The 23,476-nt window shown below is 36.6% G+C and overlaps 1 protein-coding gene across 7 annotated transcripts in view; it reads left to right on the top strand.

Moving 5' to 3' along the window:
* ARHGAP28 (Rho GTPase activating protein 28) overlaps positions 1-23,476 on the top strand; it is a 203,555-nt gene that overhangs the window by 38,632 nt on the left and 141,447 nt on the right. The window contains exon 1 of one of the 7 annotated variants that reach the window (XM_026005933.2): positions 15,243-15,536. The exons of 4 other annotated variants lie outside the window; for them this stretch is intronic. The gene's annotated coding sequence lies outside the window, so the exon portion shown is untranslated. Of the gene's footprint in view, positions 1-15,242; positions 15,537-23,476 lie in introns of those variants that run through there. 2 more of the 7 variants (XM_072734930.1, XM_072734929.1) reach the window with 2 other exon arrangements.

Raw genomic sequence — 23,476 nt, 5'->3', positions numbered from 1 at the left:
GAAATCGTAAAAAAAAAAAAAGATTATTATTAACAAAAGTGACTTTCAAAAAATTGATACAGCCATAAACCAAGTACACCTACTTTCTAACGCTAGAATTTATTTTTAATCTATACTTGGTGTAACTTGGTTTGTTAACTTCGTTTTATTTATTTACTTTGATTCAGTAAACCAATTCAACATTTATTGAATGCTTATTTTATGCCTTATGGTGTCCAGGCTCTGGCATACACAGATAAATGGCTTGCCCTCCAGTTCACACTCTCATAAGGAGATAAATATGTAAGTAGTTCATTTAGAATACCAGTATTAATGGCTTCCAAAATTAAGTGTTTAACTCACTAGTGAGGGAACCTGGTAAGATATCTCGGAAGTAGTAAAATTTTGGTAGGGTTTTGAAAGATAAGATTTGGAATTTTAAAAAGAAACTGAAAAAATAAAACCTTAGCATCAACATTTAAACTCAGTTTATAAACACTGAGGAGGATTGTCAATCTATCATACCAAATTTAATTAATAAGTGTGTGGACTGACCTATACTTATGTGTACTGCAATATATGTGACATAGAACATGCATTTTTCCATCTATTGTATTTACAAAGAATCTGCAGAAAAGCATAGTTTATTAATATTATCTGTATTGTCTTAGTCTTTTATATTTAAATTAATAAAATAAATATTTAGGAAACAGAAGTAAGACTTAAAAATTTTGTGAGGGGATGGGTAACATCTCTGCTCAAAAGATTTTTAAAAAAGATTTATTTATTTAATTTAGGGGGAAAGGCAGAGGAAAAGAGAAACTTAAGCAAACTCTGTACTGATCTGGAAGCTCAAAGTGGGTCTCCATCTCACAACCCTGAGATCATGACCAGTGCTGAAACCAAGAGTAGGACACTTAATGGGTTGTGCCATCCCACGCCCTTGCTCAAAGTATTTTTGTGTAACTGTTTGCTACAGGGAATTTTGGTAGGACCTGATGAGGCCACAGAAAACTTTGTGTTCTTCCCTTTAGGAATTTAGGATTAGAAGGCCATGACTTTTGCTGATTAAAAAATAAAGACATTTAACTTAGGCAAAAAGCAGAGTCAAGCTAAGTTTCAGGCAGAGAAAGCTTAACAGTGTTTACTTACCATATGTGCTTGTGAAAAAAAAAACTGTTTTTATTTCCTATAAAACAGATAACTTCCTCTACTTTCCATGATTATTGGAATCATTCCATTGATTATTTCAGGAATTGAAAAACCAGTTTAACTTATATACAAAGTTAGTGGCTTTCTAGAAAAGGAACATTTATATTTTACTAGTATCTCATCCCCATCTTTACCCAAAGATCAGTCCTTTTATTATTTTTTCTGGCATGCATCATCATGTATTTCTATATTGAGACTCACACAAAGCTGAAATAATGATCTTTAGTAAATTTATGGCTTATATTCATTCACCACTCAACAAATATTTATTGTCAGGCCCTGTTCTCAATACTGAGGATATAGTAGTATACAAAACAAAACAGACAATAATTTCTCCTCTCATGAAGCTTACACTCTAGGGGTAGAAAATAAGTGAAATAAATAAATTACTTTTTAGTTAGTATATAGCGTATTGTGATAAATGAATGCAATGGGCAGAAAAAGGAGGGTTAAGGGTGTAAGGGATGCCAGAGACCTGGCTGAAGGATTGTTGCAATTTAAAATGTGGTGGGAAGGAGAGAGATTTACAAAGAAAAGGAATTTGATTTTGGATCTGAAGAAGGCCTAATCTGCTGGAGGGAGCAGCAAGTATAAAGGCCCTAGGGTGTCTTTCCTAAGGAACAACAAGGCCACTGTTAAGGAGTGGAGAGAACAAGACAGCATGGAGCAGGAGATGATATGGGAGAGGTAATGCCAGATAGCATTGGGCCTAATAAACAATTTAAAGAATTTTATTTATAATCCTTTGGTCTAGATACTAATCTGTTTATCAAATTGTATTGAACATGTTTTATATCAGGGATTATATAAAGCAGTGGGGATAGAATAGGTTTGTAATAGTTGACTTCACATATAATACTCGCTTCCAGTAGTTTATTTTTTTAAAGATTTTATTTATTTATTCATGAGAGACAGAGAGAGGCAGAGACATAGGCAGAAGGAGAAGCAGGCTCCCTACGGGGAGCCTGATGTGGCACTTGATCCCAGGACCCCAGGATCATGAAAGCAAAGGCAGATGCTCAACCACTGAGCCACCCAGGTGCCCTTCCAGTAGTTTATGTTATAGCAGAGTTTCATTAATAATAAGATTAATAAGAACATGTATTGAGCATTTATATGCCAAGCATTACCCTAAAGGCTTATGTATATTAACTACTTTAGCATTCAAAACAGATACTATTACCTATGACTGGGGAAACCTAAGCACACCAAGGTCAAGTGACTTGCCCAAGTTTACGTCTTCTGGTCAGTCATCAGCCTGACTCACTCAAGTCAGACTCACATCAGTCACTCATTCAAAGCTAGTGAGTCTTACCCCAGAGTTCAGCCCTGGACCATGATAAAATCTAGTCTTCGAAAGAAGTAGACCATCTCTTACAAAGATGCTTGTCTGAGGTAGGAGAGCTATGCAGGGCAGTTTGGAGTGTGGCACTTCAGAGTCTGACAGATCAGAGGTGAACTCTGACGTCCCCTAAGATTTACTCAGGCAATTTGCATAACTTTTTTTTTACTCTTGGTTTTTCTAATCCTTACAAACAGGGAGAATAACACAGAACACTATAAATGTACCATATAGGTACATTATCAAGGTCTAATTAGATGAAATGGGAACCACATAACATGGGATTTGGCCCAACCTGGAAACTCAATAAATATTTGTTTTTTCCCACCCCCTTCCCATAAGTCACATTAAATCATCCAATGATTATATATTCCTTGCAGGGCTTCTATTCAAAGAGAATACTTGACTTTAGTGTGATTTTTCTTATCTTATGAATTGCTTTACAGGACAAGGTTCTGTGAATAGATGTGGCATCTTTTTCTCATTCCAAGATGTGGGGGTTAGTTAAGTTTTGTTTTTAGAGCTGAATTTATCTGTTTTTCCTCTGGGTCAGTGGAAGCCATGAATCTGTGCCAGGCAGAGCTCTACCCTGCTTACCTTTCAGTTATAAGACCTTTTCACGTGCTGTTACTATGCTATTTGCAAACACACTGGTAGCCTTGGGAGTGTGTTACAGTATTATTGAAAATGCTTTTCATCCCAGCAAGTTGACCTGCTGGCTGAAAAGCTCATAGAACATATTTTTGTTTCATCATGCTATGTTTTTCCTGATTCAGCATATTATACCCATAGAGACAAAAAAAAAAAATCTTTCCCAGAAGTTGAAGACTTGTAAAAATGTAAATTCCTGCATTGTGAAAGCAGAGGTAGGAACTGGCACACTGAGGGATTACTCATCAGTTTGTACAGCATCAATGCTAGCTCCCTAATTCTGTGCTTCCAACATCGTCAGAAACCCAACTGCGCAATTTGGGCAAATTACTTAATCTTTCTATGCCTCATATAACATCAGAAACCTAGCTGTGCAGTCTTGAACCAATTACTTAACCTTTCTGTGCCTCCATATCCTTCTCTGTAAAATGATGTTGGTAATAGTGCAATCTCATAGGGTGGTACCAAGGATGAGATTAGTTAGTGTATGTGAAGCACTTAGAACACTAATCAGCATCTAGTAAACTTCTGAAATATTTTACTATTACTGTCATTATTTTAAATCTGGTATGGCATCTTGATTGTACATGTCTTCCTATGAAAGTCTATGAAAGTCTAGACTACAATTTGGCTTTTTAATAGAAGAAACATAAACACTTGAGAAAAAATTATTTCAGTTGTTAATGGCCACTAATGATCAAGATTTAAGACATGACCTATTAGGTAAGACAAATAACTCATTTGACTTGTAAATGGAGAATGGTGCTTGAATCTGTTATTCTTCCCTTGTTGAATGTATATAGATATTATAATATATTATGCAATATAAGTAATAAAGGCTTTACTCATAGGCTGCATCATTTGACTCCTGTAGAAGAATTACCAAAGGCTGTTGTTTACAACTGAAGCCTACCTAAGAGCTGTGGAAAATGGGCAATAAAATCAAGCTTTAGTGGAAGTACAGCATAAAAGCAACAATCATCCTGTGACTTAATGCCCTCACTGTGTAGTTGAGTTAATAATCATTGGCACATAACTGCTGATAGTCAAAGCTGGCTGTTCACAGCTTACTGTAAACAAGAACTATTTGCTGTCCTGGATAGAGAGCACATTTCCTCTGACAATCATTTTGCTTCTTTTGTTCCCAGTAATCATTTTGGGACCATTTGTGTTGTCAAGGAAGCTATAGGTTCCCTTTCAGACTTTTTTTATTCCAAAAAAAGAGATGAGTTGAAGTCTTGACATGCATTAGAACTTAATTTTAAAGCTTGTTTGTAACTAAGGGTATTAGCTAATAATAATTTTGTACTAATTATGCAAGTACTATAACTTTAGCAATATCCATTTGCCTATCATTTCCCTCTCCTGCTATATCTGTTATTGTGAAGTATCTTTGGGTTTTTTACTCTTACTGGCATAAGAACTGAGTTGAAGGTAAAAATCTGTCAGCATTCACCAGCTAAAAGAAGCTAAAGTTATCATACTGGTGATGCTGGTTTTCTTTTTGCTTGTGAATAAATCATTGCCATATGGAAAGTGCAAAAAAATCATGAGCCAATATTCAAAATATTATTGTTAATAGAAATACTGTTACAAGACAGAAAATACAGAAGCAGTGAATTTTGAGTAAATGCTACTATTTCCTTCAACCTCTTTGTCTCAGACATTAAACTTGATGTGTGTTTAGAAATGGCGCTAGAATTATTCTTTTATTTCAGCAGAAATAGAGTTTGATGAGCAACCAATATTGTACAAATTTCATCTTCCAATTGAGGCCTTGTTTAATTAAATCTTATACCATAATCTTGTACCATAACTTGCTCGCTCTCTCTCTCCTGCTTCCTCCTGCTTTTGATCCTCCTTAACCCTACTTTTTTCACTTCCATGACACTTATCTTCTTAACTACTACATAATTTACTTATTTCTTGTCTGTATTATTTTTATCTGCATTACTAGAAGTAAACTCTGTGAGAGTGAAGGTCTTTGTCTTGTTCTCAGATGAACAAGAATCATGTCTGAGAAACATGCCTGGCATATAGTGAAGTATTCAAGAAATATTTGTTGATAAATGAAAATTGTGACTAAGTCTTCTCGTTCATTGAGTGAAGTCATCTTTACTATATGTTAAAAGGGACTGTTATACATACGCTATATTGGGAGACTCATGGGAATTATTTTCATTAAAATTTCCATGTTTCCTCTTAGTGTACTTGTAACAAAAAAAATCTTGAGGAAGCAATAATAAAATTTTGCTTAAAATTATCTTTAATGGTTTCCCATTGTTTAAGGATAAGGACTGAACTGAAATCTTTTTATGGCCAGGTCAGCATCTCTTGGCCACCTTTCTAGTGCTGCTATGAAATTTTAAAAAAGATTTTATTTATTTGAGAAAGGGAGAGACACAGCACAAACGGTGTTGCGGGGGGTGGGGGATGGGAGGGTGGGGAAGGGGCGGTGTAGGTTGTGGCAGAGGGGAGAGAGAAGCACACTTCCCGCTAAGCAGGGAGCCTCCCACAGAGTTCTATCCCAGGGCCCTGAGATCATGACCTGACCTGAAGGCAGACCCTTAACCGATTGAGCCACTCAGGCACCTCCTACTACAAATTTTTTTTATGAAGAGAGTGATACTTGATCATTTCAGTAAATTTTTCATTAAGTGAAAAGAAAAATTGAGTGAAACTTGAGAAGGTAGTCAATTTGTGATATGAGGATAAGAAGTGTAAGTTATAAGGTAGCCATCTACCTGTGAAAAACATTTTTATATTGACAAATTTGGGTATTCAGGTAGATCTCCAGAATATACCTGAAAAAGAGTAATCTACTGTGTAATCACCTGTTGGTTTATCAGTCAAAGGGAAAAACAAGTAAAACTAATGTTGATTATTATTAGTAATAAAGTGAATTTGACTCCATGCAATAGCGATGTTTATAACTGTGTTAAGGGAAAATTTAAAGCAACTGCAAGGCTTCCACCATATATACAGATGTGATAAAGCACCGTTAATCTTTGCCATCAGATTGTTCCTACTCACCACAGGAATAACTCAAGACAATAAACAATGTCTTAAGAGAGGCCTGAATGCTGAGAATTCACAGGAAGTTGTCTCCTCTCCCTGCTACAATCAAGGGGTCCTTGGCCAGGGACTAAGCTGGCCCTGATGTTATTGCAATAGCCTGTCCACCTTCAGGAGCTTAAAGGAGAAGCTTCTGCCTTCTGAAGTTGCAGTCTGCTCCCTGACCAATGGATGTGAACTGTATGCTAGCCCAGTGCACAAGCTAAGACCCTTAGATCCTGTTTCCAAGCTTGCCTTGGAATTCAAATTAATCATAAACTCTTGTAGGGTCTCTCTGCATCCTATGCTGGCAGTTTTTCTGTAATATCAATAGGGCTAATTAAATAATTTACTTTAGTAGGATCCCTGTGCCTAATCAATTCAAGTCTACAAATAATTACTTGACTAACCACATGTTATGTTATAGCCAGACATAGATTTAAAAAAAAAAATGGTAGCATTAGAAATTGTAGGCACTTGCTGTGTACCAGACATTTTATTCCATCATCTTAGCCAGTAAAACAATATATTTAATCAGGAGGACCTGTACTATTGAGTTTAAATCAAATTACCAGAGCAATCTCTAACAAAGAACTTACAGTGACATATGAAAAAAACATGACTCAACAGTAATATTGTTATAGACTTTAGCAGTCAGATAGAAGATATTATCAGCAAGTACTGGATTCTTGTTTTATGGGGGATTTCTGTATTTATGTTTATGAACAATGTTGGTCTGTTTTAGTTTTTGTAATGTCTTGTATGGATTTCTTTTTTTTAAAGATTTTTAAAATTTATTCATGAGAGTCAGAGAAAGAGAGAGAGAGAGAGGGAGAGAGAGAGAGGCAGAGACACAGGCAGAGGGAGAAGCAGGCTCCATGCGGGGAGCTCGACGCAGGACTCAGTCCTGGGTCTCCAGGATCAGGTCCTGGGCTGAAGGTGGTGTTAAACCACTGAGCCACTGGGGCTGCTCCTTGTAGGGATTTCATATCAGGATAATTCTGAGTTCTTAAAATGAATTGGGAGGAGTTCCTGGTGTCTACCATTTTCTGTACAGTTTGGTATTTTTTCATTTTTAAATGATGGTGTATCATGAGGCCATCTAGGCCTGGAGTTCTCTTTGTGGCAGGATTATAAATTATGAATTCAGTTTCTTTAATAAATAGGGATAGATTCCATTTCTTCTCCTGTCAGTTTTAGTGGTTTCTGTCTTTTGGGAAATTTTTCCATTTCATGTAAGCTGTTGGATTTCTTGGTATATGGTTTTTTATAATGTTCCATTATTATCCATTTACTATCTGTAGTATTTTTAGGGACCATACACTTTTTCCTTCCCAGTACTGATAATTGTGGCTTCTTTCCTTTTTTCTTGATCAAGTTGCTACAAATGTATCAGTTTTACTCATCTTTTCCCAAACCCAGGTTTTAAAAAACTTATTTTCTCTATTTTTTTTATCTGTTTACATTTTCTTTCATTAATCTACATTCTTAGTTGTTTCTTTGGTTTGCTTTATTTGAGGCTTAATTTTTTCTTCTGTACTAAGGTTCCTAAAATGGAAGCTTAGATCATGGACTATTGACTTCTTTTCATTTTTAATATAAGCATTTAATGCTATAAAATTCCCTCTAAGGATTGCATTAACAGCATCCCACGAATATTGATATGTGTAGTTTATGCAGTGATGATGTAGTTTTCCTGTTATTCAATTAAAAATATTTTCTTATTTCCCTTAGAATTTCTTCTTTGATCTCTAGATAATTTAAAGGTATATTGTTTAATTCTCAATATTTGGGGATTTTTCTAGACATCTTTTGCCAATTTCTAATGAATTGCATTTGGTCAAAGAACATACTTTATGAATTAAGTCCTTTAAAATTTACTGACATTGTTTTATGGCCAACCATATGACTTATCTTGGTGACGTGTACTGTAAAAAGAATATGTATTCTCCTCTTTTGGGTGGGAGTATTCTAGAAATATCGATTAAGTTAATTTGGTTGATGCTGTTGTTTCACTTTTCTATATTTTCCCAAATTTTCTGTTTACTCGTTCTGTTACTGAGAGAGAAGTGTTGATATCTATAGCTAAAACTGTGATTTGTCAGTTTCTTCTTTCAGTTCTGAGAGTTTTGACTTCAAATATTTTGAAGTATTGTGATTTAGTGCAAACATATTTAGGGTTAGGTTTTTAGGTTCTTTTTATGAAATCAGCTTTTTTTTCTTAAGAAATAATGCTCTTTGTTGTTGGTCATATTGTTCTAAAGTTGTGGGTGCCATAGAGTTGTGCTATTCAGACCTCCTTTCCAAAAAGTAGTATCCTTAGTTCATGACTTCGACTGCCATACTTTTGAGATCTGCTACATATTCCTGCTGTGGCTATGCTCTCCCCAGGATGCTGACAGTCCATGACTGAGCACAACATGCTAGAGAAGCTGGGCCATTTTTGTCCAGTGCCCTTTTACTGGGCAGTATCTGCTGGAAACTGCCTATCAGCCTGGCTGAGACTCATACCTGCATTGCAGCCTGAGGCCCTTCGAACCCAGATCTTTCTCCTCCTCTTCGTTAATTGGTGTCAGATCAGCAGTCCTACTGGAAGGTCTTTCCCTGTCCAGTCCTGCTGTCTCTTACCTGTGTCTTGCACAAGTGTTTCCCCAAATAAGTCTCCTGAACCTCTGATTTAGTCTTGATATCTGCCTTCCGTAGGACACAAACTGCCCTAGAAGTCTGCTTTGTCTGAATTAATATGTCCATCCAAGCTTTCTTATGATTGTTTTCATGTTAAACAGTCCATCATTTTACTCTATGTATTTATAATTAGTGTGTTTCTTTTTCTTTTTAAGAAAAGATTAATTTATTTAGTTTTTAGAGAAAGCATGCACACAAGTGAGCGTGGGGAGAGAAATAGACTTCCCGCTGAGTGCAGAGTCTGACCCACGGCTAGATCCCAGGACCCTGAGATTAATACCTGAGCCAAAATCGAGTCAGAAGCTCCACCAACTGAGCCATCAAGTGCCCCTAATTTGTGTGTTTCTTATAAGCAGCATATGTGGTTGGGTTTAATCTACTATCTTGCTGTATGTTTTCTGTTTATCCCATCTGTTCCCTTTTCTGGCATTCTTTTGGATTTCTTAAGTATTTATTGTATTATTTCATTTATCTCCATTCTTTTCTTATAATATAGCTATTTGTTTATTATTTTTAGTGGTCAATCCAGAGTTTACAATTTGCGACTTTAGCTTATCAGTTTTCACCTTCAAATAATATATCATTTCATGTGTAATGTAAGAACATTATCCTTTCATTTTCTCTTTCCCATCCATTGTGATATTGTTGTCATACATTTTATTTTGTACATAATATCAAAAACCTTATAATAATACATTGTTATTATTTTTGTTTTAAACAGTCAATTTTAAAGATATAAACAAGGAAATACTTTAATTTTACATGTGCTCACATATTTATGAATTTCCACACTTTTAACTCTTTTGTACAGGTCCAAGTTTCCATCTGGTATTATTTTCTGTCTTACAAACCTTGCTCTAACAATACTTGTACCTCAGATCTCCTGGCCATGAATTCTTTGTACTTTTGTTTACCTAACATAGCATTTATTTAATCTTACTTTTTGAAGGATTTTTCACTGGACATAGAATTTTAGGGTGACCTTTTCATTTTTCGTTCAGTACTTTAAAGATGTCATTCAACTGTTTTCTTGTGTTGTTTCAATGAGAAGTGTGCAGTCATTCTTACTGGTCTGTACATTGCAGCTGTTTTTCCCACTCTACTGCTTTTGATGTTTCCCTTTATCTCTGGTTTTTAGTAGTTGTGTCATGATATTTGCCTGCATGTGGTTTTCTTTATATTATCTTTGTTGAGGTTAATTTTTTTTGAATCTCTTGTTTGTAGTTCTCATCAAATTTGGAAACATTTCAGCCATTATTTCTCTGTATCGTTTTTATCCTCTGACCCCTGTCCTAGTACTCCAGTAACATGTATGTTACACCACTTAATGTCATCCCACAAATCACTGAGACTTGTTCACTTCTTGAAGTGTTTTTCCCTCTGTGTTGTTTGACTATTTTCTATATTGCCTTCAAAGGTACTGGTCTTTTCTGCAGTCAGTGTCCTCAGAGTTTTATCTAGTGTATTTTCATTTCAGATAATTTTTCATTTCTATAAAGTCTCATTCTTAAATTTTCTATTTGTTTCCTCATATATTTCCGTTAAATCCTTAGGTATGTTGAGCATATTTATAATTGTCCTTGTGTGCTGATTCCTCAACTGTGTCATTTTGAATCTGTTTCTGTGTGTCTCATTGTCTTGCTTCTTTGCATGTGTAGTATTTTTTTTTCAATTGAATGCTAGATTTGTGATTTGTTTATTTTCATTCAGTGTAAAGTTTGTTGTCTTTCTCTTAAAATGTTTGTTTGGGCAGGTCTATAGTAACCCTTACTGTAACGTAGATTTAGCTATACTACTAAACTGATACTTTAAAGTTATCTTACAACTAAAGACTCTTCTGGGGTTGGGACCTGAAGCCCCAGGTGCTCAACACAGACTTTCTAGTCTGGCTATTAAAAACTCTAGTGTCTCCTAGCTCTTTGCAAAATCTGTGAATCATTTAACTTAAAGATCTTCATTTTTGTTTGTTTGTTTGTTTGTTTTTAGCATTGTGAAGTTAACTCTGTTTATGTGTGACTTCTCATTTAGCAACAACCTCAAGGAAACCCTTATATGGATAGCATAGCTTCTTCCTCTCTGGTACTTGTCCTAGAAAATTTCATCTCTTTTATCCTCTATGAACTCTGTTCTGTGTCCTCTTAATTCAGTGAGACCCCAGTATTCTTGGATTCCCTCTCACTGTACTTCCAGTCGGAATGTGCATCCAGTATAAAGCTGGGATAACTGTAGGATTCACTTCAGTTGTTTTTGCAGGGATCACATCTTTACTTTCTTCTAATATTTATAAGCAGTTCTTACATATTTTATCCAGTTTTCCTGTTGTATGGCAGGAAGGCTCCTCCAGGGATGCCTGGGTGGCTCAGTGATTGAGCATCTGCCTTTGACTCAGGGTATGATCCCAGGGCCCAGTATGAAATCCCATATTGGGCTCCTGCCCAGAGCCTACTTCTCCCTCTGCCTATTTCTCTGCCTCTCTCTCTCTCTCTCTCTCTGTCTCTCAAGAATATATATATATATATATATATATATATATATATATATATATATATATATTTTTTTTTTTTTTTTCTTTTAAAGAAAGGCTCCTCCATTCCAACTTAATCTATCACGGCCAGAAATAGAAATTTCAGTTTTTATGAATATTCTGTATGTTTTCTTTTTACATATTAAGGTAGCCTTTTAGAACATCTCTGTTGTTGAACAAGAAGCAAATTTTTGGGGAGGGAGAGAAGAGACTCCAAGGTTATTTACTATGCCCTGGATTGGCACAGGCTGAGATTGGACAGACATAGGACAATGGTTGGGCATTTCAGAAAGAAGGGGGTATGGTAACTGGGAGATAAAAGGTGGCAGTGGCCCTTCTTCTTTCCAGATACTCCTTCTCCAGTTATAAGTGAAGGATAACCTGTATATTTAAACTATCCCAAGAGAGGAGTTTCCTGGCTGGAAAATTCTGTATCTCTTATTTATGGATGGAATTATCTTTCTCCATTGGATGTCCATGGCAATTCAAATATTTCTTTTAATCTTTATTTTTTTATTTTTTTGCATCAGTGCTATTTATTGAGAATTGCAAAAGCCAGGTGTTCTGTTAAGGAGTAGTGCTCAGATTCGTTTATTTCTCACCACTGTTCTAGGAGGCAGACACTAATATGACCTCTGTTTTATCCATGAGTAAAGCAAAGCATGGAAGGATTAAATTTGCCCGAGATCACATAGTGTGCGGTGTGGACCTATGTCCTTCTTACTTCATACCCTGCACTCTTGATTTTAGGCTATACTTTCCCTTTTAGTATACAGTACTTTTGTATTATAGTTTTTTCTTTACCGTTTTACCAGTTCATGAGTTGACTGAAAATAGGAACTCTGTGCTTATATGTGTTAGGTCCTCAGAGCCCCTGCTCACAGCAAGTTGAGAGGGAGAAAATGGGGGACTAGTATAATCTTCTTTCTCTCTCATTTTGGAAAAGAAATAGTGCTAGCTTCTTAGAATTAACTTGGTTTCAAAATACTTCCTTATCAATAAGGTTGATCTTTCAGTGTAACTTTGTTTTACTTATTTTATTCCTCATTAATCATAGTTGGTAGAGTCAACTCATAGAAAATCAGCTGTCATATAAAACAATAGATTGCAAAAAGGAGAAATTCATTATTATTCTGTTGTGCAGTGTACATACCTAGTAATGGCAGACTTTGAGATAATGTGTTCTATGATATTTTCTCCATTTAGTCATGCCTATAAATTATCTTCCCTTAAAGATTGTTTTGTTTTGTTTTTTGGTAGCATTAGATAATGTTTGTTAAAATAAGATACATAGTTGAGACTATATAATGATAGAAATAGCATAGCAAAACCCTCTAATCAGTAACTTAAAGTTATCTTCTTTTTGTTTGCTAACCAAATACACAGTGATATCTTGATTAAGTCTCAGTAACCAGAGCAGTGAGGCTATTCTGTAGTGGTACGTCAGCATCCTCAGGGAAGGATGATCAAGCTTCCAGGTGGATGCTTCCAAGGGTTTTTATGTTAGATGACTGTTGGATGGCAGTTTCCACAATTTGTTCCCCTCCCCCAGGGTCAAATGTATACGTTCCAGGAGGCATTTAAGCCACGTGTGATAACCCTCATAGTTGAACTTACAAGCTCCCTGTAGACTGGTGTTTGTCAGGCCAGAGGCTATATGTAAGGTGAGAAAGCCTTGCTGCTGGAAGCTGTCAAAAATCTATTTCAAAAGTTCTTCAGAATCTTTAATTATTCAATTAAAAATGCCTCTAGCACTGGGGAAGCTGTGTCAGAGAGAAGGAGGGGTATGTGGCAAACAGCATGTTACAACGTCTGAAACTCTGAGCTCAGAAAAAGAGGGTATAGATACTTGTTAAAGGCAGGAAATTCTGTTTTTATTTGACCACCACTCTGTTCTTTAGAGATTCTTTCTTGTTGGCCAAAAGCAATACAACTTTCAGATTCAGTGATTATGATTGCTTCCTCATATTATAGAACCAAAATGACTTCATTCAGAGTGAGAAACTTTAAATCTTTATTTTCCATTTTTAACACTTGCAAAAAGATCCATAGTAAATTTTTATTCTATCTATAAATTGGGACCCAAGAGAGAGGGCAGAGAGGGAAGGAAGAGAGACATGGAGGGTCCTATTTCTCAAGCAAAGCAAGAGAAATGCTGAGAAGTAAAAGAATTATGTTTCACATAATCTTTTAAGATGCAGGACCTTTCCTCTTGGTAATTTTATAAAATGGACGAGTATCCACTAAAGTTGCTTTCTTCTTTATACATGACAAATTAATGAGCAGCCATCAAAGAATTGATTTTTAGTCTCTCATGGCCTGAACTGGATTCAAGCAATGATGTGAAGGCTCAAAACTAAATCTTTTGTTTCAGATCCCTGCGATTATCCTGTCTCCTGGCATGTTGTTGTATTATATTAAACATTAATTGTTGGATCATAAGAACCACAGGGGACCACAGGTTTGTATCCTCCTTCTCTAGGTAATGCTTTTAAAAAGTCAATGAGTACTTATCAAATCCCACTGCCACCACACTAGAACTTGAAGGGCACCAAAGGAAAGGAGTTTCCATTTTTAACAGATAAAGGCCTGAGGAAGGATTTTAGGTACATCTTCTAAACTAAGCTAAACTCCTTTTCACTGAATTAATTCATACTGAATATTGTAATTCCTATCCATGTTGTAAGAAATCTGTAGCTTAGCCATCTTAATAATGTATTTGAACAGGGTGATCTAACAAAACATATAGTCATATTTATGTTAAATGCTAAAAACTCCAACTTGTCTTAAAATTCTATTATATTGCATTTTTCCTGGGATGTTTTTCTGTAGAAAAAAAGTTATGATTCATTCATTAATTCAGTAAGTGTTTATTACAAGCTTACTGTGTGTAGAACATTGTGCTTGATTTTCCTGGAATTATGCATTTATCTCTTCATTTATTTAACAACTTCTTATTGCATATTAATAAATGCTAAGTGCTATTCTTGGTCCTGGGAATATTGTTAAGTATTCATTACCAATGGAGAAGTCACACAAGTGAACAAATGCATACATAATATAATTTTGGTGAGATGAGAGGGGGATATATTAGCTTTTTGTATCCAGCTACTAATGACTGATACTATGTATCATCATCTGGAAAATTGGATGCCACCATGTAGTGACAGCATGATCTGACTTTAAGGCAAAATACAGGGCCCTTTCCAGTTATCTTATGCAGTTCTCAAAATAGACATGTAAAGTACATGTTATTATTCCCATTTATTCAGACAAAGAAAATGAGGCTGAGAGAGATAGGGTGAGTTTCTTATGCGAGGCCAGAGAGATTGGGTAAATTTCTTTACTTAAAGCTAGCAAATCCCATATGAAAAAAAAAAAGTCAGATGGAAAACAGAATAATTTTTAGCTTACTTAAGCTAGCAATTTTTTGAATCAAGCCCTTGCCTTCTGACTATAAATTGCGTGTTTTTTCTCTGCATTACTATTTGATACATGTTGGATTAATTATCTACAAATTCTTTTGTTTCTAAATTTCAAGTTAAAATTCTTTCAGGAGTAGAAATACTTACCAAATCATGATAGATACGGTATTTGCTTCTGACTTTGAAAATACTTTTAATAAAGCCTCATATCCGCTTAGTGGGGAAAAGAAGGAAAGGGGAAGACTATCTAAAAATTGCCCTCACACACTGCAGGTTTTTCATAAATCTCAGCCTTCTGGAGACTGATTACACTGTGCAGTCTTCCTTAGGAAATGGGTGAAAATTGGAGCTGGGACACAAACAGGAAGGCTGGGAGGCAGATCTGTCCCACAGACACTGCCTCTTTAAATAGCTACCGTGCAGTGGGACTTAGTTCTCTGCTTGACAAGAAACTCCAGTGCCCTTTGTTTCTTGGCCTCTGGGCTGGAGGCAACCAGTGCTGTCCTGTCCTGGAGGAGGAGGCAGTGCTCAGAGGGTGTGAAGTGCTGGATGTGGGGTGGAGGATGGCCTCCCCACCTCTGGGCCATGAGGACACATAGTCGGACAGATGTTTTGTACTTCTCCCTTAAGAATATCGTTCCTAAGACTTTTAACCTCCTGAAAGGTAAGGTTGAGAGCACTTCTTAGATCAATAACAGGCTTCTTTCCGCAGACTGATTCTTTTATTTAAGAGAGGAAAGAAGAGAGTAGATGGTTGCTATAGCTTTTTTTTTTAATCCATTTTTAAGTGAATGCGTAAGTGGTGCTTATGGTTTTATTAGTAGGTTATAGGTATATTATGTTAAGAGATAGTAAGCTGTGATTTTTTTTTTAACCTTACAGAGATTTTTGTTACAGAGTGAATATGTTTCTAAAGCTCAATATAGAAGGAGAGTAGATAAGCCCTATTACTAATTTGGGAAGGCTTGTTAAAATGGAATACTAATAGATGCATAAAAATGAATGGCTTAGAGGTCTTTTGATTCCATTTCCTGCTTTTGAGCAGGAGCCTTTAAAACTAATCCAGGGGTGCCTGAATGGCTCAGTCAATTGAGTGTCTCACTCTTGGTTTTTGCTCAGGTCAGGACCTCGGGGTAATGAGATCGAGCCCCTAGTGGGGCTCTGCGCTCAGTGCAGAGTAGGTTTGGGATTTTCTCTCCTTCTCCCTCTGCCCCTCTATCTTCCCCTGCTCCCCTGTATTCTCTCTCTCAAATATATAAATCTTAAAAAAAATCAATAAAAAAATAAAAAAATCCCTCTAATCCAATCTTTCCAGATCATTATCTAATTTTGGGAACATCTACTGGTGTAGACTCCATTACCCAAGCAAGCACTTCCACTCTTTAGTGGAAATAATGTATTTCTTTGGTCAGGCTACCAAGCCTTTCCTCTGGTTTTCCATGTTGGGACAAAGGATGCCAAGCAGAAGCAGCTATTTTTGCCTTGGTCCTAGAGAAGACCGATGGATGGGGAGGGAGTGCCCATTGCATCCCTGTCCTACAGAAAGTACTGTGCCTGGGATTTTTGTGTGCTGCTTTCGTCCATTTCTTCTCATTTTGTCCTGGCCTCTGCCTACCCCTCTCTTATGCATCCTCTTCAAGAAATCAGTACCTGCATTAGAGCACACTCTGAAAGCCAGCCATTAGTCTGATTAATAGTAAGCAGAAGGCCTATTTCAAGAAATACAAATGCAGCTCTTCCCAGAAAGGTTTCCACAGTATCTGTTAACCTCCTTTATGTTTAATTTTTAGAGCACTGTTACCCATACAGCCCCTTTGTAAGTGACTCCTTATGTGTCTTTTTTTTTTTTTCTTGTTTTTGTCCTTTGCATTGTCTTTCAGAGGAAGCGGAAGTATTCGGATGGGTGCTTTTATTGTTTATTTGAAATTCATTTCCTTCAAACTAGGATCATTTGCTTCAGAGTGTTCTGGGTTCTTTTTAGTTAAGTATCATCATCTTTATATTTTTGCCAGTGTGTTTACAGTTTCTTTATTGTTTTAAAATAGTTTTACTAATGTGTTTTGTAATCAAAGGTAAAGTCTACTTTTGCCCTTTTGAGCCTTCTTTAGAGTTTGGTAAGAAAGCCCATTTAGATGAAATACTGCTTTTCTTGTGTAGTATGAGTTGGGAGGAGTAAGGGCTTTTTTTGCTTTTTAGATTTCAGAGTATAGTAAGCAAAACCAAAGTCTATGATAGAGGATATATTTCCAGCATAATGTCTAGGATGTGCTTGATGTGCTCATTTGTTTATGAAAATAATTTTCTATTACGTGCTTTGATGATTATTACAAAATACAGTCTTTCTTTTACTTTAAATTTTGTAAATAAAAGCAATTTGCATTATTTTTGGAAATTCTTCTTAAATTTGACATTCTACAGTTTTGTTTTGATAGCTGCCCTAGTTTTGCATAAAATAACTGCCCCCTGCCCAACCGCCTTTGTACATGTCCTATTCCTTACAAATTTTGTAAGGCCCTTGTTACACTACAAACTAAGGGATTAGTTGAATAGTAACTGTACTAATCAAAAGCAAGTTTAACAAGATAAGACTTGCATTTAGATTGGAAAATATAAAAAAGGACTTAATTTTTTTGATACTAAAGCTGAAGGAAAAAAATCAGATGGAAAACAGAATAATGCTTAGTTTACTTAAGCTAGCAGAATCTTTACAGAGGAGCTCTGAAGGCAATGGACATCATAATGCAAGGCTTTATTAGCCAAGGTTCCAGCAGAAATTTAAGAAAAATAAAATCACTTATGAGATGAGCTACAAGGAAATCAGTGCCCCTCTGCAATAAGTAGAATGACAAAGTAAAGTAACAGATTTACTGGAAGGCCTCCTACTGAAGTGAGTTGAGCCAAGTGCTGGAATGTGTTTCAGAGCCTATTTAAAACCCCAGAGGTGGTGTTTTGAATCAGTCTTGCTGACGTAAACACAGACCCTGCCTGGAAATTTTCCAAAAGCAGAGAAGATGAAGGCAGTTCAGTCAAAATGTGCAGTGTTATTATAGTAAAGATGTGGGGAAGCAATTCACCACCATCTTAGGAGACTGAGTATTGCAGCCTTTTGGCTATCTCTGAAGGGGTAGTATGACTTGGTGATAGGACCATTCACTGAGAGAAGATTGCACTGAGAACAATTGCCCCCAAGTGCTTATCTAAACAGAAAGAAGGTGGGGGGGGGGCATTGAGAAAAAAGAGAATTGTTTCTTAATGATAGAGAAACCTGTAGATTATTTAAGGGGACAAAAACTACTAAGAGGAATGTTTGGACACTGTCAGTGCTGACGAGATGGCCATTCATTGCTAGGGCACTTTAGTGATGAATAAATGATAGGTTTACAAAGCTCAGGTACCAAGCAAACTCTATTTGTAAGTGAGCAGAGTAAGCAGGTCTTGTCTCTGTTTGCTATGAAGATTACTGTACCTAATACTCCATGTTAGATGTATTTAATTAAGTGAACATGAAGACTTAAACTTTCAAAATTCCTCATATGGATATGCATAGTAGTAAAATTAGGGCCTGAAATGAAAGAATGTTTCCTGCCCAGCTGCATATTGCCCTTCCCAAGAATCCAACCTGTTGCTTCACAAAAACCACTATTTGGGACCTGAAATGCCCATTATTTTGCTTAAAAAGACAGAAAGGCACAATATTTCAGTTATTGGTGTACTAAAGTGTACATAGGTATCTGAAACTTCTGGAATAAGTAGATGCTAAACGAGATTTTTCTTTTTGTTCCATGACTTGCAGAGCTCATTTCAAATGATGCCTCCATAAACTTCAAAAGAAATGCTGGAGATGTGGAGGCAATAACCTGATGCAGTGCTGCCTGTGATGGCAGGGGTGTATAGTAGAGCCTTCTGTGCTGGTATATGGCATCATCCAAAGGAACTATGTGACTATTCAAGACAGAGTGCTTTGTAGCAATATAGTTAAAATGAAGGCTAACAGTTAAGCTACTTGAAAAGATTCTTTTTAAATAATATATAGTATTATATAGTAATGTAGTATATAGTAATCATCTTTCATTCTTTACCAACCTCGAATTATTCAGCAGGTACAAATCTTCTAGTGTTTTTTGTTAAAGTATGACAAGATTTATCACTTGATCCATCTGCTGCAGCTGCCCCTCCCCTCCTTCTAACAAAACAAAACACCCCAAAGTGCAATCCCTTTTCGAATTAGGGAAGTCTGTGGATATCCCTTAACACTAAGAGGTTGCAATTCCTTCAATACAGCTTTCTAGCGTATGGAATGGAATCAGAAGCCAATATTGGACAAGCCCATTTTTAGCTTTTTTAAGAACTCAATTTCCCAAGTCCCAGAAATGTCTCAGCTATCAAAACGTCTGCCACTAGTATTCTGTAGGTTTTAGTGGTAACGATGAATAGAATGATAGAATGGGTGCAAGCATTTTATGAATACTGTTTCCTTTACCTTCACAATAACTTCATGCAGAAGGGGGTATATACAGTTTACAGATAAGGGGACTGAGGCACTATGAGGCCAAGTGTCTTACCCACATTTTATATAGCTGAGTGTCAGGGCAAAAATGAGAACCAAAATTTGTTTCTCTCTGAGTCCTGGGCATTTTCTCCACACAATGCTGAATGAATGACCAAATTTGATATCTGTATTTTCCAGCATGGAGATAATAGGAGAACTTTTTGAGATTTTGGTGGAAGTTGCTGTAGGATTTTGAACAATTGAGGAAAGCTGTTTCTCCTTATTAATGGGGCCCCATATTGACCTACTCTCTTGAAGGAGAAGGTGGTATCTGTTCTTCTTCCACAGTCATATATAAATCTTGGTGTGTGTGTGTGTGTGTGTGTGTGTGTGTGTGTGTGAATGTGTGTGTGTGTAGGGGATACTCTTGGGAGAAAAGAATGGAAAGGATTGCTTTACCCCTATAAACTGCAAAAATTTGAGAAGGAATGTAATACAGAGAATTATTATAAGTTCTTAAGCCGTTAGTGGACTCAATGAGCTTTTTCAGTAATCTGTTTACAATTCTGTCTGTTTACTGAAGAGATTTGGCTTTTTGGTAGTTACTTGGCCACCTTGGATTGTAAACCGATTCATCTGTCAAAGTCCAGCTCAAATTCCACACCCTCCTTTTCCCTTTTCCTGGTCTCACCACTCCCCTCACACTGACATCTCCAAATTCCTGAAGACTAGGTTCGAAGTATCTTTCCTTTAGTATTTATATTCCTATACTCAGCAGGTGAATTTTCTTTTTAAAAGCATTACTTTATCTTTGGCTAGCTTGTTGGACACTGGCCCCTGTTGGACACTGCTTTCTTTACTTCAGGAACACCCCTCTTCCTGCATAGCTAATGTAGAGCTTGCCATTAGTATTAGTTGATTCATTTGTTATATTAGCCTTTCATTGTTATTCCCGAGACAGTTCCTGAAACATTTGATGATAGTGAGCATGCTTCCTTGGAGCCTTTTAAATTTCTCCATTGCTTTCAACAGTTTCACATGTGGCACAGCTTCTTGACTGTCTGTCTTCATCCATCCTGTTCTGAATTCAGTCCTGGCTGTCAACATCCACCCTTAGTGGTGCCCAGAGCTGAATTCCAGTTCTGCTATGTTTAGGATAATCAGCTCTTCTTTCTGTGTGATAGACCTCTATACTTCTGTGTTGCTCAATGTTCCCTTTAGTTTTCTTGGCACCCATGTAGTGCTGTTAGCTTGTACTGACCTTGAGTTTGGCCAAAATCACATCTTTTTCATATGAACTGTACTCTTGCCAAGAAGCAGTCATCCTAAACATGGACAGTTGAAGTTTCTGAACTTCATCCCCATTCCTGTGAAGCTTCATCCTCTTTGTTTCAGTCCCTTCGGCCTCCCAGTGCAGAATTTCTTGATTTTTGGATTATTATCCAAAATACTCTATAAGACTAAGTAAGGAAAATGGTCTTCTGAGAAAAAAGTTCCTAAACTTTAAAAAAGAATCTAATCTTCCCAAAGAAAGTCTCAACTCGTTACCTTGTTGAGAAAACTTTTCATAGCCTAGTATTTAAAGCCCCATAGTGTCCTCCTGTGGCATCTGAAGAGTTGTTACAACTATGCTTTCTATTACATCATGAGCCAAGCTAGACTCCTCACCCATCCCACCCTGTTCCCTGTGCCTGCCCGGCTGTGACTTTGTTCACTAGAGCCTAGAATTCACGTCGTTCCTGTTCCATCTCTACCAGTCAGAATCCTGCACATCCTTCCCCTTGAGGTCTTTCCTGAACTTTAATAAGTGATTTCTCCTTCTTTCCAGTTCCCAAAGCATATATTGAATTCTGTTTTATGAGTGCAGTATGGTATGGTGATTGCCAGCAAAGGCTCTGGGAATGGATAGGCTGTGTGCAAATCTGGGCTATACCCCAGTAGTGCTATAATCATGGGCTAGTGAATTTTTCTCTTAAATCTCACCTGTCCCACCTGTAAAATGGAGGTAGTCGTCCCTACCTTATAGGGTTACTGTGAGGATTGAACTCGTTAGTATGTGTAAAGTACTTAGAATGATACTTGGTATGTAGTAACTGCTAATAATTGTTAGCTTTATCTGTACATACTCAGTAAATTGAATTTTGCTGATGAAGCTCAGAATAACTTATGGACATGATATTTTGAGTCCTCAAAACATGGCCATCAGAGGAAACATTTACAAACTTATGGAGACAGAATGTTAAAGAGGAACATTTTCCCAAGGAGGCATTGTGAGGTGGTCTCCAACTAGAGGCCAGACTCACAGCCTTTTTCATTTGCAGTCAAATATTGGTCAACATTTTTATAAGCAGTGTGCATACTTACTTACATCAAGTAATGCAGATAACCTGGAGAAATATGGCCTTAGTGTTATGAACTGTGTTTATCAACATTGCAATGAAAATAGTTAATTGCTCAAAGCTTAATTTTAATTTGTGTGCCCATGGGCTCATGCTAATTTGCATTTTGCTTTGTACAGCATGACAAAAGGAATTGTAAAGCATTTCTTTTTTCCTCTTATGAAATATAATCTTTATTCCCTTGGGAAAAAACATCATGGTTGAGCGACATCAGGAACTCATGCGTTTAACTTTTGGCATTTATCATGAGGATTAGCAATCTGTAGCCTGATTAACTAAATCTGACCTCAATACTTATTGAAGGTCTACCAAGAATATTGTGTTGGGCTAGGTACTGTTAAGATATTACGAAGTAGAAGATGAAGTTTCTGTACTTAGGTATATTTGGAGATATAACATAGTAAAGAAAGTAATAATATGAGGCGTATATATAATAGTTCTGTATTCAGTGAATTACTAAATTAGTGGCGTAGAAACCTGGGTAGTTTAAGAGCCTCAACAGGATAGTTCCTAATTGCTACAAACCTATTTCAGTTCTCTTTCCAAATTGACCCTTCAAGAACCTCTAAAAACTAAAGAATATAGCCTTGAGGACATCATCAGTTAACTAAAAATAATGTATTTGTACAAAGTGTTTCTTCTTTGAAAATTTGCTCTAGATATATATACCTAATGTTGAGGGAGTATTATTGTAATAGCTAACAGATTACCTTAATTAGTTCTGATGATAACCTTGTGTTATTATCCCATTTTTTGAGACAAGGGGGTGTCAGGTCTCAGAATGGAAACGTAAGTTACCACATCAGTAAGAGGTAAATCTATGATTCAGTTCACATCAGCCCAACCGAAAAGTCTTCTTTCTTAACCACTATGCTCTTTTGTCCACATTGATTCCTATTCACCACCCTACTAAGGGATCCACGATTAGAGTATTATGGATGAACTTCAGCAAATATGATTGGAGTTGGGGGATAGAGATGAGGTAGAAAAGGTAAGCTAAGGCAAATTGTAAAGAAACATTTATACCAGCTAATGGATTTAGATCCAACTACCTAATAGTTGGATTAGCCTCATCCACTGATTATTAACAAGAGAATGGCATTATATAATTTTTGTTTTAGTAGCCTTTGCATGTGTATGTAAAGGATATTAAAATGGCAGGGAGCCAAATATCGGGAGACAAGTTAGGTGTGCAATAGCCTAGATACATCATAAATTTTTTACTGGATATATAACTAAATCAAAAAAGATGGATTTGAGAGATGTGTCTAAGGTAGATTTGGCCATATTTGTGGACCTGCCCAATATGGTGGGCATAGAAGGAGGAGAAGTGAAAAATGGGAGGGTTGTGGTGATGCCATTCTTGAGACTGGGGGAAAGCAATGATTACAATTGAGAGGGGCTGAATTTTGGGTATGATGAGTTTCAGGTGAAAGCAAACATATGAAGATGATTTGACATCCTGAAGAGTCTGAACTCAAGAGTGATCTGGCCAAAGATTAGAGAATCCTCAGCCAGTAAGTGAAGCCACAGCAATGGATAAATAAGGTCATGGGCAGAGGCTCAGGTGTCACAAGTAGAGAGACATTGGAAGAGAATGAGGGACAAAATCCAGGAGAGCCACCAATATTGAAGATATGACCCTCCTCAGCAGTGTTTTAATCTGAGAGCTTTACTGTGAATTCTTTGAGTGGAGTAGGTATTTCCCATGCCTCT

This window comes from Vulpes vulpes, chromosome 13, assembly GCF_048418805.1.
Source record: "Vulpes vulpes isolate BD-2025 chromosome 13, VulVul3, whole genome shotgun sequence".
Classification (NCBI taxonomy): Eukaryota; Metazoa; Chordata; class Mammalia; order Carnivora; family Canidae; genus Vulpes; species Vulpes vulpes.
Note: the sequence above shows the minus strand (reverse complement) of the source record. Positions and strands in the feature narration are given on the sequence as shown.